The 20,405-nt window shown below is 39.4% G+C and overlaps 1 protein-coding gene across 1 annotated transcript in view; it reads left to right on the forward strand.

Moving 5' to 3' along the window:
- hopx (HOP homeobox) overlaps positions 1-19,988 on the forward strand; it is a 404,275-nt gene extending 384,287 nt beyond the window's left edge. Inside the window, exon 3 of the transcript XR_011917788.1 lies at positions 19,975-19,988. The gene's annotated coding sequence lies outside the window, so the exon portion shown is untranslated. The remainder of the gene's footprint in view (positions 1-19,974) is intronic.
- Positions 19,989-20,405: the final 417 nt, after the last annotated feature.

Genomic DNA, 20,405 nt, shown 5'->3' on the forward strand with positions numbered 1-20,405 from the left:
CACACACACACTCACACACGTAGCTGCTGTAATAAAATGAACCTCTTGCCCTTTAAGAACGAGCTTTCGGCTCCTCCTGCTGTCTGATGATTTGCATTTACCTTCAGAAAAGCTTAGTTACGCGACTTCAGTTTCAGACCGTGTTCTTCTCACACTTTGTATCGCAGCCACCTGTCAGAAAACTCCAGTTTTTAAGGTTAAAACAAGAAGTGGCTCCACTGCACATGAGACATAAGGCATGTTTCTCACATCCTCTGCCTTTTACTTCCTTTATTCTCACTTATTAGGACACTGCAGCAGTCCTAGGAGAGCTGAGAAGTCACTTTCTCCTGCGTTGGAAGCTGCTGAGAAACAAACAGATGGGATTACTGCACTGAGGACATACTGTACAGACAGAGAAAACATACCCAATTCAGTCGCACATAAATGTTCATTTACCCTCTTTTTGAGATTTGTCTCACCCATTTGAAACTGCAATCACAGAAGAAACTTTCAGCTATTTCACACTGAGGTAATATTCAGGTTGTTTCTGAAAAGAGAAACTCAGATTTTGGGACTTGAGGCTTTCAGTTGTTGAGATACTTTCTAACCAGGCTTGTGTGCTGTAGTCTGTGGGTTTTGCTTTGTTCTTTGTTTCATTCCTCATTTCCTTGTTCTGTAATTTTAAGTTTAGTCATGACTTTACATTCTGCAACGTAGTAACCTGACTCACTGTTTATTATCTATTCGTTTCAGAGCTTCAGGCTCTGCTTTTACACTCACCTGCATTGCTTCATACATTATTTCTCCCTCATTATACATACACCAGGTTTTCCTTTCTTCCCTCCATTTTTGTTTCTGCTGTTTGACTCACATCTTGACCAAGTTGGTTGCTAAATTAGTGTTTGTTGCTGATGTATTCCACTGTACAAGTAAAAGTCTGCATTTGGGTCATGTGTTACACATATTTGTGTCACAGAGGGCTACTCACTGGTTTAATTATGTTCCACGCAGAAGGAACCACGTATTTCTCTCTGCCCGGGGACTCCTAAATGTTAGCAGCCATTTCACCACAAGAAAAAGGGTGTTATGAATTAATCTGTGGTTGCTGGATGCACATTTGAGAAATGGATGATCATTCATGTGCAATGCAAGAACAGGAACTGCATTAAGATCAAGATCAGATTTATTTGCTATGAGCAGGAAATTTGTCCTCCACATTTAACCCATCCAGGTTGGCACCTGTTGAACGCACACATGCACATGCACAGGGTCACGCACTCATAAGGCGCATTCGGACAGAAAGTTCTAGGAACTGTCCACCTCGAATTTAGTTCTAAGAACTGTCCTTCCCCAGAGGAACTGTTTCATTTTGCATTCTCACATGAGTCGGGGGCCTTGACAGGGACTGATGTGACGCAGCCGTCTACGACAGACGTGTTACTTTAGCGCCACTCGACAACAAAACAGAACCCGCGAAAAGTAAGGAGAGAAGAAAACAACAGCACCAAGAAGCTAACATGGAGAGCGAGGAGGCCACCGTGTTCATGGTCTGCATGGCGGTGATATTAATCATGGACGATCACATCAGGCGTCTAAGATAGAGGCTGGAAGAGCTCACAGCGAGAGTCAGGAGACGAAGAATCCAGCAGCGGGCGATACTTCTTCGTTTCATGGAGGAAAGAAGGAGAGCAGAGCGCCGCAGACAAAGGAGACGACGTCTGAGTTTAACTTATTAAACAGGCGCCGGTTGTGTCCGTGTCGTATGAGGAAACATTTCAGACAAGGGGCGGAGCTACCAGCCACCAAACACCTACATCATGTTCCTGTGGAGCCCAGAAAAGACCCTGAAGGAGCTGAAATGGTTCCAGGAACTGAGGGCCGTGGTCCAGAGTTCCTGTATGTCCGAATGTACAAAAAAAACGGCCCTATTCCTGAAAAGGTTCTAGGAACTGCAAAAGCTTCCTACAGTGGGAATGCGCCTATAGAGACAGATGCCGATCCAGTGCATGTGAATTAAAATCACTGCTGGATGCATCCAGCCTCCTGGCCAACTTTTTGCCTGATATTACTGTTAGCCACAGTTAATAGAGAGTCCACCTCGTGCCAGCTGCAAAATGTAGGACTTAGTGGAAATCCATGGTTCGGCTCAACAATATAAGCTGTGCTTTCAGTTGTGAAATTTGTGACTTTTTGTAAATCTATAGACAGAGTTGGCATGAGATTAAGTTTTGTAACAGCTTCAAAAACCTTGGAGACCGTGTTGGAAAGGCAGGCATCTGTCATGAGACCACCTGTCAGTATCCTGATAAAAGTCGTGTAAGTTTGTGAAAATCAGCTGGTGAGGGTGATCCCAACAGGTAGCTTAAAAATAACAAACCAAGTGTGTAAAGCAAAACTGTGGACTGTTTTGAGAGAGGAATAATGAACACACATCCCTGAAGAATATGCCTCAGATTTATGTTTTATTTACATACCCAGGATTCCTCTTCAGTGACTGCTTTGATGTATCACATCTGTAATAAGTGAATGCTGGCTGAAATAAGGGGTGCTTCCTCATCCTTACAGTTTGAATTTTCACTGCAATAAATAATGCATGAATTTCACACTAAGTCAGAGCATGTCTCGCACATTTAAAACCAACTGAATAGCTGAAGCAGGGAAAGTGTTTCACATGCAGACGTAATCCACTGGTCAATAAGTGGATCTGGTGAATGTCAAAAGATTGTTTTTCTTCACCAATAACTCAACTAATGAAATGATTAAAAATTCACTGTGTGGAATGATTTCATTCAGCCCCTCCGGCTGCTGCTCCCCAACCCCTGACATACCAGCCATTTTCTACACATCTGATAGATTATTAACAGCAGCTATGCTTGACCCCCCCACACACTCGCTCCCAAAGCTGCTTAATGCAAAACACTTTTGCCTCTGGATATATTAGTCCACAAACATGTCGCACTGCAAAACATATCCACCTCCAGCAAGGACAGAACTCTCATGCCTTCTTTTTCTACTGGGAACTGAGCAAGATAAACATTCTTCAGTCAATAAGATCCATTCTAATGTTGGTCTTTGGCATGCACAATATGCTTCTTATACAAGAAAGAAGAATGTAAGCTCTGGTTTATAATTCAGACAGTTACAAGTTGTCACTGAAGTAGATAAACTGAACTGAAGAGCTGTTGTCAGAATATCTTCTCACACAATTGTTTTAATGCATTGAGGAGCAGAAAAACATTTATAATTTAATGTACTTGGAGAATAGTCCAGATCCCGCTGATAGTTTCTTACATAATACATTAAGACCACCTGCTTATGGTAACTGGCAACAAGCTGCCTGTGGCAGACCCTTTAATTCCTGTAGATTGTAGGTGTGGCCTCTGTTTGTTCAGCACATCCCGCAGATGTTTGATATGGATCGAGATCTGGATAATTTGGAGACCAAATCAAATCCTCAAACTCTTTGTTGCGCTCCTTAAAACATGCTTGAAAGAGGTCACAGCGAACAGGGAACATTGTTTGGGCTTGGTGCTCCACAACGTTTAAGGAGGTGTCAAAGTAACATCCACATGAATGGCAGGACCAGATGCTTCCGAGCAGAACTTTGTCCAAAGCATCAAATATCTTTAATTCCTTAATGGTCCACATCTCATGCTCACTTGTCCATTGTAGGCACTTTTAGCGAGGATCATGAACGACCTAACTCGTCTGTTGCTATGCAACAAATTGAACACGCTGTGTGTTCTGACATCTTTCCATCAGAACCAACAAACTGGGCCACAGTGGCTCACACAACACAGGCCAGTCTTAAGCATGAGTCTTGGCCACGCATGACTCTGACCACTTGGGACATATCACAGGAGCTGCAGTTGTGTGGATGCTTCTACTCAGCTGTCGTGGAATTACAGCTTTGCACTCGTCAAAGTCGTTCAAATTCTCACTTTTTCTCCTTCCAACACATGAACTTTTAGGACAGAATGTTCGATTGCCGCCTGATATATTCCACCTGCTGCCAAGTGTCACTACAACAACACAGTCTGTGTTTTTCACTTCACCTGTCAGTGGTTGGGATGTTATGGCTGACAAGAGTATCAGTTTTTCATAAATCAACACAGACAGAGGTCTAAAGTGTCAGCGTTCAATGCAAAGCTAATGTTATTTTCATGTGTACTATTCAACCTGCCTCACTATTTACCTGGATATTTGAAACTAGATATAGCAACTTTTCCTGTAAGAGAAAAAAACACATTTTAACCCTAAAAAAGTAGGTGTTTTTCACTTCTTATCAAGTACTATCGCCTGCAGTCCAGCAGACGTACTGTGTCAGTGTCTGGAGAGAATTTTCTACAATTAAATGAAGGCAAAACTGAGATCATTCTGTTTGGCAGCAAAGAGAAGAGGGTCAGCATTGGTAAATATCTTGAGACTCGGGCTCTTACAATCACCGACCGAGTTCGTAACCTTGGAGTGTTGATAGACTCAGATCTGACTTTCAGCAGCCGCATCAAAGCTGTCACCAAGGCAGCTTTTTACCAACTCAGAAACATCAACAGAATTAAAGGTTTTCTCTCCCAAAAAGACCAGGAGAAACTCATCCATGCATTCATCTCCAGTAGACTCCTACTGTAATGGTCTTTTAACTGGACTTCCCAAAAAGAGAATCAAACATCTGCAGCTCATCCAGAACGCTGCTGCTGGAGTTTTAACCAGGACTAAGAGATCTGAACACATCACACCAGTTTTAAACTCTTTACTCTGGCTTCCAGTCAGTCACAGAATAGATTTTAAAAGCCAACTGATGGTTTACAAATCCCAGAACGGTTTAGGCCCAAAATACATCTGTGATATGTTCAGAGAATATAAACCCAGCAGAGCTCTTAGATCCAAGGACTCGGGTCAGCTGGTCCAGTCCAGAGTCCAGACTAAACATGTAGAAGCAGCATTTAGCTGTTATGCTAAATTAAGGAGATTAAACTGTCACCAAATGGAGACATTTTTAAATCTAAGTTAAAAACATTTCTTTTCTCATGTGTCTATGGATGAAATCTGCACGATATATTTGAACTTATCCACACTGTTGCTTGTTTTAATCATTTTAATTCATTTTATTTATATATTTTTAATGCTTTTTCCTCTGCCCGATGCAATACTTTTATTTTATGTAAAGCACTTTGAATTATTTTGTACATGAAATGTGCTACAAATAAACTTGACTAATAAATCCATGATCAGACATCAGAAAAATACTATTTGTTAGACGTTCCTGGAATGAGAATAACTTGATCAATCACATGCAAATGAGCAAAAATTTACAGATGAATGTGTGAACATGCTTTGGTCAAATGGGCAAAACAACCAGATGGAAAATCAGTTGTTCTGTGATTGTTTTCTATTGTTTTTTATTATTGTCTTTATTCAGGCTCCAAAACAAGCATTTAAAATCAAACATTTGAAAGTCTGTTTATTTGTGGCCATAATAGAAACTTTAATGGAAAATATGCAGGTTGAAAGAAGCCAGAATTATCCTGAAAACTTTCCATTAGCAGTCATTAGCAAATAATTCAACAGCCTTTTATAAAGTCAACAATTAAATGTTGAAAAGCTGAAGTTTCTGTCTCACTCAGAGCATTCCTTATTCATCCTTCCTTGTTATTTAATGTCACAGTATATGAACATTGGTGTCAAAGTAAAAATGAAGCTTAGATCATTTCATTACTTGCTGGCTGTGATGTTCTGTGAGCAGAATATGCAGAAATAAATCGTAATCACTCAATAACACTCATCTTATAAAGAGATTTTTAATGTTACATCAAATTTAACAAAAATCTAATGTAACTTTTAGCATCGCTTGAATTTCATCTGCTTTAACACTGATGGAGTTTCCTGTATTTTTCCAATTTATGTCAAAACACAAACTCTTAAGGCAGATTCATATCTCTACAAACTCCCCTGAAAAGGTCACCTTATACTCAGACATATCTGACTTTTATAGTACATTTGTTTGTGACGGGGAGTTAAATTTAGATGCATCCATCTCACACTGAATATCTCCAAAGCAGATTTTGTTCTCTGCTGTTAAACAAGCAGCATGTTTTTCTGACCTTTTGATGCAAACATTTACTACTCATTAGTGTGAAATGTGCTGCTCTGATATTCTTAAAACAGCGGCCTCCCTTCATATTGATAAATCTGCAGCGAAAACCCCTTCCACATCCCTGTTATTAATATTTCTGTAGATACAAATGAATCGGGTCAAGGCTTCGAGGGAAACATAGATATTTGCCCTGCATTTGCGTCCTAATACAACCAGAGATGAAACAGAAACAGAGGATTAGATTTCGCATCTGTGAGTAATGATGGGAGTTTGATGCCTGATAAAAGTCGATCTTAGGAGGCAGATCCTAAGATCCCCCCCCGCAGGGAAATTAAAGCTACTACTTGCATATTATATTGTTGGTCAATCTTAGTTTTCATTTAGTAATAACAATCATGAGGTACATTTGTATTGTTGCTTTTTTTCTGCTGCCAAACTAATGATAATATATTTGTGTGAGAAATTTAAAATCATTGATAGAGCAGTGTCAATAAATGCTTCATACTGTCAGAAATACACATTTAAAATATAATCTCTTTCAATTCTAAGGTTGGAAGTATGGGGATGTAACAGATATCTGGTCTTTACCAGGTCTCAATTCTATTGAAATAAAACTTTGGATGAACACCCCTTATTTCTTTGTATTTCCCCAAGAAAATAGAAACTAGATGCTGGGATTTATTGAAACATGTTCCATCATAAATATAAATACAGTAAATAAGGCTAAATCAGAGTTCGTACATTTCTAAGCAGCTTTAAAGTGAATATCTGGTCTGAGCTCCTTTATTCTCCAACACAGCCTGAACCCTCTGAGACGAGCTTTCTGTCATTTCTTTAAGGAGTCTTCAGGAATAGTTCTCCAGGCTTCTTGAAGGACATCCCAAAGCTCTTCTTTGGATGTGGGCTGCCTTTTGTTCCGTTCTCTGTCAGATGATCCCACACTGCTTCAATAATGTTGAGGTCCGGGCTCTGGGGAGGATTCATCCCTCCATAAGACCTGTTGCCACTGATTTTCAGTCCACTTCTTGTGTCATTTGGCACAGCTCAGCCTTTTCTCCCTGTTTCCCTTCCTTAAGAATGGCTTCTTGACAGCCACCCTTCCATGGAGACCATTTCTGATGAGGCTTGGGCCAACAGTAGATGGATCAGCTGAAGGTCCAGATGCATCTCTCAGGTCCTGTCAGGTCACAGCTGGATTTTTTCCTCTTTCTTAAGGACATCACTTTCAGATCCTGTTCATCTGCTGGAGATAGTTTTTTAGGCCTGACACTTCTTCTTTTGTCCTCCACTTGTCCAGTTTCCTCAAATGTTTTAAGGACACACTGCACACCATGCTGAGATATGCCAAGTTTTCAGTCATCCCTTGAGTTTGGAGCATTTTTTATGCTTGAATGATTCATAGGTCAGCGTTGATTTAACAAATTAAATAAAACAATTACGGTCCGTTTTAAGTGCTGTGGACTGGAAGTGAGTTTACTCATTAATATGCTAACAACTAAAATGAGGCTACATATAATTCGATGTTCCTTCTAGCAACATTTGGTTTTGATCTTTTTTCCTGCCCCCGTCCTCTCCGTTCTCAAAACAATGGAGCATCCAGACTGCAGCAAATGGCTGCTGGAAATAAATTTGCAAACTGGCAGTTTGGTTTGGCAGTCTACAGAAGCATCTGATGTCTTAAGTAACACACTTCATTACACGATCTACCTCCAGATTTCAGCTGTGGTGGAGTGGAGTGGAGTGGAGTTCTGCCAGTGTCAATATTGTCATACATTTTCAAAGAGCATGTGAACAGAACAGTGTACAAGTGTTGACTGAAAAACACAGATTCAGGACAACTCCTCCTCCTTCAGGGAGCCTTTTTGTAAAAAGAAAGAGCTGAGGATGTCACACCAAAATAATTTAATCCCTTAAGCATGAGAGGGATATTGTGCCAAAATGAAGAAAAGAAATAAAACAGTTGAGGAAATATATTTTTTCTGCTGAATGACAGCAAATGCTAGCACAACAATACTGCCTCAGGCAACAACAATCAGTAAGGGAAAAACTCTCTAAATGAAAGACAGACGAGTCTGAAGGGAAGAGAGCGAGAATGAAATAGAGACAGCGACAAATAGGAGGAGAGTGATAACAGGGAAAAAATTAACAGCAGAGTGATGTAAAGTGAAGTCTGGAGGCCGACACATGTCACTGCCATTTAAACTCTTTTACTAAACCTTATCAGGAGGAGTCAGGAAATGAGACAACCAGCCATTCTTCACTTCGTCCCTGTCAGAACGTCATGACCAGGATGGTGTCAAGGCGACAGCGATGGTCTGCGATGAATAAAACATCTCTGCTGCTGCCTCTGAAGAACTTCCCTGCTGAGTGGAAATGTTCAGGTGTGTCTTTCAGGTGACAAACAGGAACCTTTGGATGAAGTTTGATTGCTTTGGAAGCAATGACTTGACTAAAACTTACACACTAAACATCATTACGTAGTATATATTTATGATCTGATTCCTGTTGAGGAGCCCCAGTAAAGTCGGCGCTGTCTTATCCATTGTGTTGCTTCTTTTTTCCATTCATCCATCTTCTATACCTGCTCGGGTCTCGGGGGGCTGGAGCCTATCCCAGCGGCCATCGGGCGAGAGGCGGGACCCTGGACAGGTCGCCATCACAGGGCCAAACGACCACTCACATTCATTCCTCGGGACAATTTAGAGACACCAGTTAACCTAACATGCAAGTTTTTGGACAGTGGGAGGAAGCCGGAGAGCCCCCACGCATGTTAAGGATAACTTAAAACATTTAATCTTCTTTTCATATTAAATGCTACCTCAGTAATCAGAAAGCCTCTGCCGGGTGGAGGTGTGGTCCTTGGGCCCGTGGGGCTCCACCTGGGGCCTTCCTCTGCTGTCCGCTGGGCTGGAGCACGGCTTTCTTGTGATGGGCTGCCTGGTTTCTCTATTCTTTACCTAATGGTGGTGACTGGTTTCCTGTCTGCTCCTAACCTCTGGAGTGGGGTGTGGTTATGGCCCCCTTCTCCCATCACTATTCACAATTAATGTAAAGCCTTTGGTATATAACTGACACATGCACAATCATTCATTCCCTCACATGCTCACCCCACTGTTACAGTGTGGCTTTGATAATAATCCTAACTATGACTTTCCTTCTCATATACTTGCTGCTGGTGATATTGTTGCTGTTTGTTTTTCTTGTTGTGTGTTTCTTTCCTTTATGTTTCTGCAGGTGCTTCTGACGATGGCGTGTAGTTTGCTTTCCTTTCTCTCACCTTATTGCACGAGAGTTAACTCAAACCTTTTGTCTTTCATGTCAATATTGGCGCAGCACAGACAAAGGCTTCACAGTCACGTCTCTGTTATTTTTAAAAACAAATTAGCTATGTTGTTTATTTAAGTATGAGAAGAAAAGTTGTGTAAATACCAGAAAAAAGCCTCTTTTGTCTGACAGATCAGATAAAAACTGAAAAGTCTGGCATGTTGAATGTTTAAATGAAAACACAGACATATCTATCACTCCAGTGATACACTGCATGTGATGCTTGACAAGATTGTTTATCTTGTGAAGGAGAAGATTCGAGGATTGTGATAATTTATCTCCCTGAAGATGATAACGACTTCCACAAGGAGCCTTTTTTGTTTGTTTGTTTTAAAATAATAATAAATAATAAATAATTGCCTTTGGCATTGGGCACCCATAATAAATAAAATCGTCGGATTCACAGAAACTTTAAATGCTTCTGAAACAGTGTTGCTGTTCATTTAGACCAGCTGCAACAAAAAAACGACATTTTATCTATTGTGATACACGCCAAACATGACAGTCGACACGTAGATACATTTTTTCTAAAGCTGAGTGGATTTTTGCTTCAGTGAGATTCACTTCAAGGGTGATTTTTCTATCCGGCCTGCATATAGACACAAATAAATCAGTCAATAACATTCTGTCAGGCTCACTCACTCACACACTCACACACACACACACACAGTCAGTGGTCTCAGCATCCAACAGATGAATGCTGTGACAGTTTTTGACAATTCTAACAAAAGTTATTCATTTATCTGCTTCACATCTTGCTGATGCAACCTGGAGAAACACAAGTTCAAAGGATGTTGATGTCATGCAGGTTTATTCCACAGTCTCTCTTGTTTTTTCTCATTAATCACATTCAGCTTCTTCAAAGATGAAGAATTTACATCCGTGACTTCAGCTTGGAAACGTCTTGGTGAAGCAGCACAAACACGGCGCTCCAAACCAGAAACACGTGGAGGAGAACTGTGATTGAAGCAGGGAAATAATGTCCATGTAAGTCATGTGAGAACTGCCACAAACAGCCTTTATAGATCAGGGAGTTCAGGCTCATTGTCAGACACAGAATCGTTTTTGGCAGCAAGCTTTTATCACATCCCAGCTGGATTATTGTAATACTCTGTATGTTGTGCATCTGTCCAGTATTGCTTCACCTCATTGGCTCCCAATACGTTTCAGGATCGAATTTAAGGAATAATTGTTTACTCCCAATGCTCTCAATGGGCCTGCTCCTTTAATCTTTCTGACCTTTTCTGACCTGCCTTCTCGATCACTAAGGTCTGCTGATCAGTGGTTTTTTGGTTGTCCTGAGATAAAGACACAGAAAAGACCAGGCCTTTGGTGTTGCCCCTGTGTGTTCGGCAGGCATCAACACTCCATATTTTTATTTCCTGGCTATTAAAGAGCTAAAATCTTTTGTTTCTATTTCCCCTCCATTGCATAATTTGTATTTCTTAATTTTTCGTAGAAGCTTTTGTCTTTTACATCCATTTCTAAGTTGTTTTAATTGTTTTCAAGGTAAAACACTTCATTTTTAAATGTGCTTTTTAAAAAGATTTGAGTCCAGGTGCAGGATTACACATAAACCTGAATCATCTCACACAGATGTCTTTGGGCAGCATTTGTCTCTCTTGACAAAGCTTTATCTAAAAGCATTAACTGATATGAACTGTTCATCTCCAGTATTACAGTAAATTGGCATATGCAGACATATTTGTATTAAATTATATTATATTACACAGCCTTGTGACAGGGTGTGCTCATTTGTCCTCATATGATCTCCAAACTGGTTTATCAACTAAAGACAGGGGCCAATAGTTATTGGATTTACAGCAGAAGAAGAAGAAGTCGTTGGACATGGTTTGGATAATGAGACCCGTCTTTGGTGCAACGCCAGCTTCCATGCTGTCACATGCTAAAGTGTGTGTGTGTGGTTTTCTTAAAGTTTCTTTAGGGCAGTCGTGGCCTTTATTTAACAGCAGGTAGACAGGAAAGGAGCCAGAGAGAGTGGGTGAATACATGCAGCAAACGGGAGTCTGACCAGCTGAGTTGAAGAATTACAGCCTCTGTAAGGCAAGGCGAGTTTATTTGTGTAGCACAATTCAACGACAAGGTGATACAAAGTGCTTCACAGAGACATTAAAACAGTAGAAATAAAAAGCATTGAAATTCAAACAAAAGAAAGAAATAAGAACAATAGATAAAATCAGAACAATAAGGATAAGATTGAATAAAAATGTAATGAAATTATATATATGAAAGAAAAAAAAAACAGTAGTTAAAATATGATTCAGTTTTGAAACTCAAGCTTATTTGGAGCTTTATTCAAATGCAGATGTCTTCACCTGGACTTAAATACACAAACAAAGAGTGTTTCAGCTGATCTGAGGCTTTGAGTTTGTTCCAGACATGTGGAGCATAGAAGCTGAATGCAGCTTCTCCAGGTCTGGTTCTGACTCTGGGAACTGATAAAAAACGGATCCAGATGACCTGAGGGGTCTGGGAGGTTCATACTGGGTCAGGAGGTCACTGATGTATTTTGGTCCTGGACCCTTCAGAGCTTTATAGACCAGCATCAGAACTTTAAAGTCTATCCTCTGATGGACCGGCAGCCGGTGTACTTTGACCTGTCAGTTATAGTTATGCTCTTACATATTTATCACAGTTGGAAGTTAAAATTTGCAGAAGAATGTAATATGTTTAGAGTTGTGAAAATGAAAACATGTGTTTGTTTGCATTTGACTTTGAAAGGAAGAAGCATGCCTGGAACAGTTTGAGCAGACACTGCGAAACCTCTAAGTTTTATGATTTAACTCTAAACATCACACTCAGGGCTGTTCAGCAGACCATAATACTCTGGATGCTTTCACATAAATGTTTGAACAATCTGAGCTGTTCGCTGCTCTCGGTTGTAGTTGATCTGCTTTGTGATGGAGTAAAAGGTCCAGTGTAGCTGTTGTTGCTGTTTTTCATCTGTGTTTCATGTTTTTTGGTGCTTCGTCGTCTTTGTCATGAAATCGGTTGTTGTTGTCAAGCTGGTTGTCATACTGAGAGCAGTGTGCAAAGCACAAAAAACGAGACTAAAGAAGCAATCTCAGGTGAGAGAAAATGTTTTCTTTATCTATAAATTCATTCTCTTGCATGTTAGATCTGAAAAGGGAACAGAAAATGTTAACATGAGGACAGAAAAACAATGCAAAACAGATCATATTGATTAATGCACGAACACACAAGAACAATCGTGCTTCTAAACATTTTATATCGAAAAAGGAACACGGTGAAGATTTAAAAGCTCCATTTCATCATTATTTGATACAGCAGAGCAGAGTTTCCAAAGCTCAGTCAGACTGCAGCTGTGAATATGAGAAGAGTTCAGAGGCAGCCCTTTAAAGACCTGGTTTCTATGGAGAAGCAGCATACATTACAGTAATGTAACCTGCAACAAGTTGATCTGAGACTTTGTTTATCTGAGTTTCATCCAACTCACGTGTGTCACACAGCTGAAAGATGCAAAGCACAGGATCAGATTAAGGTTGAATCATTCCAGATGCCAGAGCAGTGAAACTCATGAGCACATATAGCATCACTCTAAATGGAAATAAGTCCAACTGTATAAGAAGTGTTAATCACTTCATTCTGTTTTATGCACTTTGATGTGAAAAAATGATGGAATTATCTGACAAAGCAGCTCCCAGCAGAACAAACTAAAATGCCCCCCCCCCCCAAACGCCTTTCTATATAGCTCACAGTAAAAAGGAGGACGGCTCATGCTGTGCATGTAAGACAGAATTATAAGAACGGGAAGACTCTCAGCTCGCTACCAAAAGACTTGGCGAGCTAAGTAATGACTTAGTAGGGTGCCGAGACTTTTCACATGCTACAATTACGGTTTAATTTCTTTCTCTTAGTTTCATGAAAAAATAAATGAAAAAAAGCTCATTTTAGATTTCTGTTTGTTGCGTTTGCTTTTCACTTCAGAAATCCACAGAGCTTCCAAACTTTTACAGCTCCAAACTTTTAGCGATTTTAATGAAAGCGTGTCATGTGTGACCTGCCAGAGTTATTCACACGTCAAAGGTAGTCAGCAGCTCACAGGAAAAGCTTTCACAGACTTTTAATAGATGCTATTTTCTTTCTACATGCAAAAATGTCTGCAATGACTCAGTTTTAGCAGAAAATGGGTACGTCTGTCAACATCCCCAAAATGTAGCAACGTCACAGTCGATGGTTAAAAATGGATTCATGAGCTGTTTGTGTGGAGCAGAATCTATGTGACGGGAAATGCAACCCAGGAATGGTACGTTGTGTAGCTTCTAACTGTGTGAACACGGCCCAGTTCTCTGGACTCCAGCTCATCTCAGAGGGACAGAAAGACAGTGGACACGTGTTCTGTGGGCAGATGAGTCCACGTTTCAGCTGCTTCTGGGAAAAACTGCTGAGAAAGAGCATCCAGGCTGTTCTCAGAGAAAGGTTTAAAGCCAGCGTCTGTGATGGTCTGGGGCTGCAGCAGAGTCCATGGCATGGAGGGCTTCATCTGGGTGAAGGTACCACTGATGCACAGCTGGATGTTGGAGGTCTTTCCCAGGAGGTTCGTGGTTATTTCAGCAGGACGATGCCAGACCTCATTCTGCAGGACTTCCAGCAGCTTCATACACACAGTGTGTGAGCTCGGCTGCCTGCCTGCAGTCCACATCTGTCTGCTGCTGCAGATGTTGGAGCATCATGAAGAGGAGAACCAGACAACAACAACCAGGGACTGTTGAGCAGCTGAAATCTGGGATTCAGCAGGAATGGACACAGATTCCTCTGAAAAACTGCAACAATCAGTGTCCTCAGTTCCCAAAACATTAAAAAGTGTCATTAAAGGAAGCTGATGGTGTCAGTAACAGAAGGGAGGACCCAGATGCAGACTTCTCAAAATCAAAAAAGGGTTTATTCCAAAGGACAAACAGCAAAACAGAAAGCGCTGCTGAACCGGATACCAAAAATACTTAACAGTGAAATAATGAAACAAGACTATGATTAAACAAGCCTGTGAGGCGAACCCTGACCTGACAAACGTGACGTGATCATGAAAGCTAAGGTGAGGATTTTTGCCATGAGTGCTGGAAACCTGGAAACTAAATACTGTGGAGGTGATTGGTGATGAGGTGCAGCTGTAGAACAGAAAACAGGTGACTGGAGTGGGACTAAGTGACAGGGGAAAAACATGACCAGAAACTGAAAACATGGTGAGGAATCTGAAAACAAGATTAATCAAAACATAAAACGTGACAGATTGTAACTCCAGAACAACTTTTACTGAGTGTTGATGCTTCCGATTCTACATTTAGTTGCATTTTCTAAATTTAATTCCGTTGCACAGTAAAAACACTGAAAAAACTTGGGATTTATTATTTCAGAACTGTTTTGTGAATCTTTCCGGCTTCTGCTTTGCTCAGAACATCTGTCAGAACTGCTGCTGCATCTCCCATTTGTCTCTTTATTCTGTAAAATGAAACAAACTCAGTAAGAGTTTTGCTTTGGAGGCCACATAGTGATGAATCCCCTTCAGTATTACCAGGATAAACTGCTTCTCTGAGTTATTTCTCTCTCTAACAAATGCGTCTGCTGTGTTTGCACTTATTCTATATTTAAGGGAGTTTTTCAGAGGCACATTTTCTTCGTCACAAGAGAGCAAAGCGTGTCTGTTTGTCGTTTGAAACTTCTCATAATCTGCCCTCAGAGGCATTTCCACAACAAATTAGACTGTCACGTTTCATGTTTTAATTACAGTTTGCCCTTCAGATCAGGATTCAGTTTAGGAGTCCTGCTGGATTTCACACTGTCCAATAATAATTCTTCTCACTTTTTGTCACACTCATATTTTTATCCCGTCTCACTACAGGGTTGAAGCTGTGAAATGTGCCTGTCAGTCTAATTTGTTGGTGTGGAGCAAGATATTCATAGGAATTACAGTCTTTAGAATAAACATCAATGTGGAGGACAAGAACATAAGTGGAACTTTCCTTTTTTTGTTGTTATTAGTCTTTTCTCTTTAGTGTGTTTGTTCTCTGAAAAATTGTCATGTTGTCACTTAAACAAACACAACAACATCTATTAATGTTTAACACTGTTTGGCCCTTTCTGTTTGCACAAATTATTTTAATTTTAATTTTAGTTGCTGTCTCTTAAATCTGAAAGAAAAGAGATGCATCAACACACTTAAGGCTTCCAGCACAGACACAGACTGGAGCTGCTGCTGCTGCTGCTGCTCTGATGATGCTTCAACTCATTTTCATCCCAAAGCGTCACATACGGCTGTTTTTTCAAAGCTTGTTGAGCTTGAGACATAGAGAAGATACCCTTTGGGGTTCACTGACACATCACTCGCAGCAGTATTAGATATTGGCAGCAAATACAGCAAAGTTAGTCTTTAGTCGTGAACAAACAAAATACTTTTTCAGGCAGTTGGAAGGAGAAAACCACAGAAGCCAAGAGGAAAGCTATGTCTTCATTTCATTATTTTCAAATAAAAGTTTATGGTCACCTTCAAATCCACAGTTTCATTATATGAGCATGTGGGAATGAAGTGTGTTTACCTGTTCCACTGAAAACTGAAACTAAAGAATATTTTTACTGTTGCTTTTCTTCAGTTATCAGTTTCACTTCCTGCACTCTGTTTTATTTGGTATCTGCTTGATTTAATGTTTTGTGACTGACTTTTATTTCTTTTGCCTTTTCTTTTTATATTCAAACTTTGGGTTCTAGCTGCCCGTTACTGTCCTTAGGTGTCCTCAGTTACCTTTAACATGGGTCCATTTGAACGGCTATTTTGCAGAGAAACTTTCCGAACTCAGTGAAATTACTCAGAAGTATCTAAGTAGCAGCCAAGACAAGAGCTGTTTGAATTCTCCAAATGTTAAGGAAAGGAGCTCCAGTGCATCCTTAATTATCTCCTTTAGTGTAGGACACATCCTTTATAGGAGAAAGGAGATAACTGCAGCCAACAATTCGATTTTTAAAACAACGTCTGATTATTTTCATCCAGTCGCACGACCTGTGATTCTTGAGGATAAATATGTAGACAGGAGGATAGCAACACTATATTTCACTCTTTTTTATGTTTCTGTCCTTTTTCAGTTACAAACTTGAATAATGAACTAATATTCTCTCTCATGACAAAGTATCTAAAGCACAGACTCACATTAAAGCTGAGTGTCAGTCTGGTCGGATTCACATTGCAGCGCAGTTAACTTACCTAAAATTCAAACCCTAAACCTAACACTGAATAATTTTCTAGATCCGATGATGTTTTCCTAAATTCAAACTCTAAACCTAACCCTGAAGAATTTTCTCGATCCCATGATATTTTCCTAAGTTCAAACCCTAAACCTAACACTGAAGAATTTTCTAGATACCATGATGTTTTCCTAAGTTCAAACTCTAAACTTAACCCTGAAGAATTTTCTCAATCCCATGATATTTTCCTAAGTTCAAACCCTAAACCTAACACTGAAGAATCTCCTAGATCCCATGATGTTTTACTAAGTTCAAACCCTAAACCTAACACTGAAGAATTTTCTAGATCCCATGATGTTTTCCTAAGTTCAAACTCTAAACCTAATCCTGAAGAATTTCCTAGATTCCATGATGTTTTCCTAAGTTCAAACTCTAAACCTAACACTGAAGAATTTTCTAGATCCCATGATATTTTCCTAAGTTCAAACCCTAAACCTAACACTGAATAATTTTTTAGATTCCATGATGTTTTCCTAAGTTCAAACTCTAAACCTAACACTGAAGAATTTTCTAGATACCATGATGTTTTCCTAAGTTCAAACTCTAAACTTAACCCTGAAGAATTTTCTCGATACCATGATGTTTTCCTAAGTTCAAACTCTAAACTTAACCCTGAAGAATTTTCTCGATCCCATGATATTTTCCTAAGTTCAAACCCTAAACCTAAAACTGAAGAATCTCCTAGATCCCATGATGTTTTACTAAGTTCAAACCCTAAACCTAACACTGAAGAATTTTCTAGATCCCATGATGTTTTCCTACGTTCAAACCCTAAACCTAACACTGAAGAATTTTCTAGATCCCATGATGTTTTCCTAAGTTCAAACTCTAAACCTAATCCTGAAGAATTTCCTAGATCCCATGATGTTTTCCTAAGTTCAAACTCTAAACCTAACACTGAAGAATTTTCTAGATACCATGATGTTTTCCTAAGTTCAAACTCTAAACCTAACACTGAAGAATCTCCTAGATCCCATGATGTTTTACTAAGTTCAAACTCTAAACCTAATCCTGAAGAATTTCCTAGATTCCATGATGTTTTCCTAAGTTCAAACTCTAAACCTAACACTGAAGAATTTTCTAGATCCCATGATATTTTCCTAAGTTCAAACCCTAAACCTAACACTGAATAATTTTTTAGATTCCACGATGTTTTCCTAAGTTCAAACTCTAAACCTAACACTGAAGAATTTTCTAGATACCATGATGTTTTCCTAAGTTCAAACTCTAAACTTAACCCTGAAGAATTTTCTCGATCCCATGATATTTTCCTAAGTTCAAACCCTAAACCTAACACTGAAGAATCTCCTAGATCCCATGATGTTTTACTAAGTTCAAACCCTAAACCTAACACTGAAGAATTTTCTAGATCCCATGATGTTTTCCTACGTTCAAACCCTAAACCTAACACTGAAGAATTTTCTAGATCCCATGATGTTTTCCTAAGTTCAAACTCTAAACCTAATCCTGAAGAATTTCCTAGATCCCATGATGTTTTCCTAAGTTCAAACTCTAAACCTAACACTGAAGAATTTTCTAGATCCCATGATGTTTTCCTAAGTTCAAACTCTAAACCTAATCCTGAAGAATTTCCTAGATCCCATGATGTTTTCCTAAGTTCAAACTCTAAACCTAACACTGAAGAATTTTCTAGATCCCATGATGTTTTACTAAGTTCAAACCCTAAACCTATTACTGAAGAATCTCCTAGATCCCATGATGTTTTCCTAAGTTCAAACTCTAAACCTATTACTGAAGAATCTCCTAGATCCCATGATGTTTTCCTAAGTTCAAACCCTAAACCTAACACTGAAGAATTTTCTAGATCCCATGATGTTTTCCTACGTTCAAACCCTAAACCTAACACTGAAGAATTTTCTAGATCCCATGATGTTTTCCTAAGTTCAAACTCTAAACCTAATCCTGAAGAATTTTCTACATACCATGATGTTTTACTAAGTTCAAACCCTAAACCTAACACTGAAGAATTTTCTAGATCCCATGATGTTTTCCTACGTTCAAACCCTAAACCTAACACTGAAGAATTTTCTAGATCCCATGATGTTTTCCTAAGTTCAAACTCTAAACCTAATCCTGAAGAATTTTCTACATACCATGATGTTTTACTAAGTTCAAACCCTAAACCTAACACTGAAGAATTTTCTAGATCCCATGATGTTTTCCTAAGTTCAAACCCTAAACCTAACACTGAAGAATTTTCTAGATCCCATGATGTTTTCCTAAGTTCAAACTCTAAACCTAATCCTGAAGAATTTTCTAGATACCATGATGTTTTCTTAAGTTCAAACTCTAAACCTAACACTGAAGAATTTCCTAGATCCCATGATATTTTCCTACGTTCAAACCCTAAACCTAACACTGAAGAGTTTTCTAGATCCCATGATATTTTCCTAAGTTCAAACCCTAAACCTAACACTGAAGAATTTCCTAGATCCCATGATGTTTTCCTAAGTTCAAACTCTAAAACTAACACTGAAGAATTTCCTAGATCCCATGATGTTTTCCTACGTTCAAACCCTAAACCTAACACTGAAGAATTTTCTAGATCCCATGATGTTTTCCTAAGTTCAAACCCTAAACCTAACACTGAATAATCTCCTAAATCCCATGTTTTCCTAAGTTCAAACTCTAAACCTAATCTTGAAGAATTTTCTAGATCCCATGATATTTTCCTAAGTTCAAACCCTAAACCTAACACTGAATATTTTTTTAGATCCCATGATGTTTTCCTAAGTTCAAACTCTAAACCTAATCCTGAAGAATTTCCTAGATCCCATGATGTTTTCCTAAGTTCAAACTCTAAACCTAACCCTGAATAATTTTCTCGATCCCATGATGTTTTCCTAAGTTCAAACCCTAAACCTAACACTGAAGAATCTCCTAAATCCCATGTTTTCCTAAGTTCAAACTCTAAACCCAACACTGAATAATTTTCTAGATCCCACGATGTTTTCCTAAGTTCAAACCCTAAACCTAACCCTGAAGAATTCCCTAGATCCCATGATGTTTTCCTAAGTTCAAACTCTAATCCTAACCCTGAAGAATGTCCTAGATCCCATGATGTTTTCCACAAGGTCCATGAAATGAGCTCAGGCAGAAAGGAGAGCAGGTAATGTTTTTGACTTGTCTGATGATTGAGGTGTTTCCACCTGCTCCCTGTTACTCGTAACTCACCTGCATTCACTCATCTAATCGCTCCTCCCAGTATATACGCTCCTTGGTTGTCTGTGTTATTCGTCACACTCCTGTAGTAAAAGCCATGTCAGCCCAACAGTCTCCAGTGTCCATCCCTGTTCTGGCAGCACTTTTTGTTATGTTAAATTTCACCCACCTTCTCTCTGTTTTTGTCCTAAGTTCAGGCCCTCTCCTGACTGTTCATCACAGTAACTTCTACAATGATTTTTGATGCCACGGTTCCTGGTAAAACCAGCGTCCAGAAGCTGCAAATGGAAATATTTCCCACAAGTTTTTATTGTATCATTAGCAGCATTTGCTCTATGATTAGTGTGATCCTTCTATTTCAGAGATTTTGTCCTGAGATGTATAGTTTCAGCTCCACCTTCTTGCCTAAATGTGGACACTTTTGGCTCCAGAAAACAAAGATATGGAAGACTGAATGATAAAATCAAGGCTTGTTTTGCTTTGCATTTCTCTGCCATTCTGTGGCCAAATCAGCCGTTCTGTTTTCCATAATGTCCGGTGGTTCAGAAAC

This window comes from Leuresthes tenuis, unplaced genomic scaffold, assembly GCF_036924035.1.
Source record: "Leuresthes tenuis unplaced genomic scaffold, fLeuTen1.0.hap1 SCAF_11, whole genome shotgun sequence".
Taxonomy (NCBI): domain Eukaryota; kingdom Metazoa; phylum Chordata; class Actinopteri; order Atheriniformes; family Atherinopsidae; genus Leuresthes; species Leuresthes tenuis.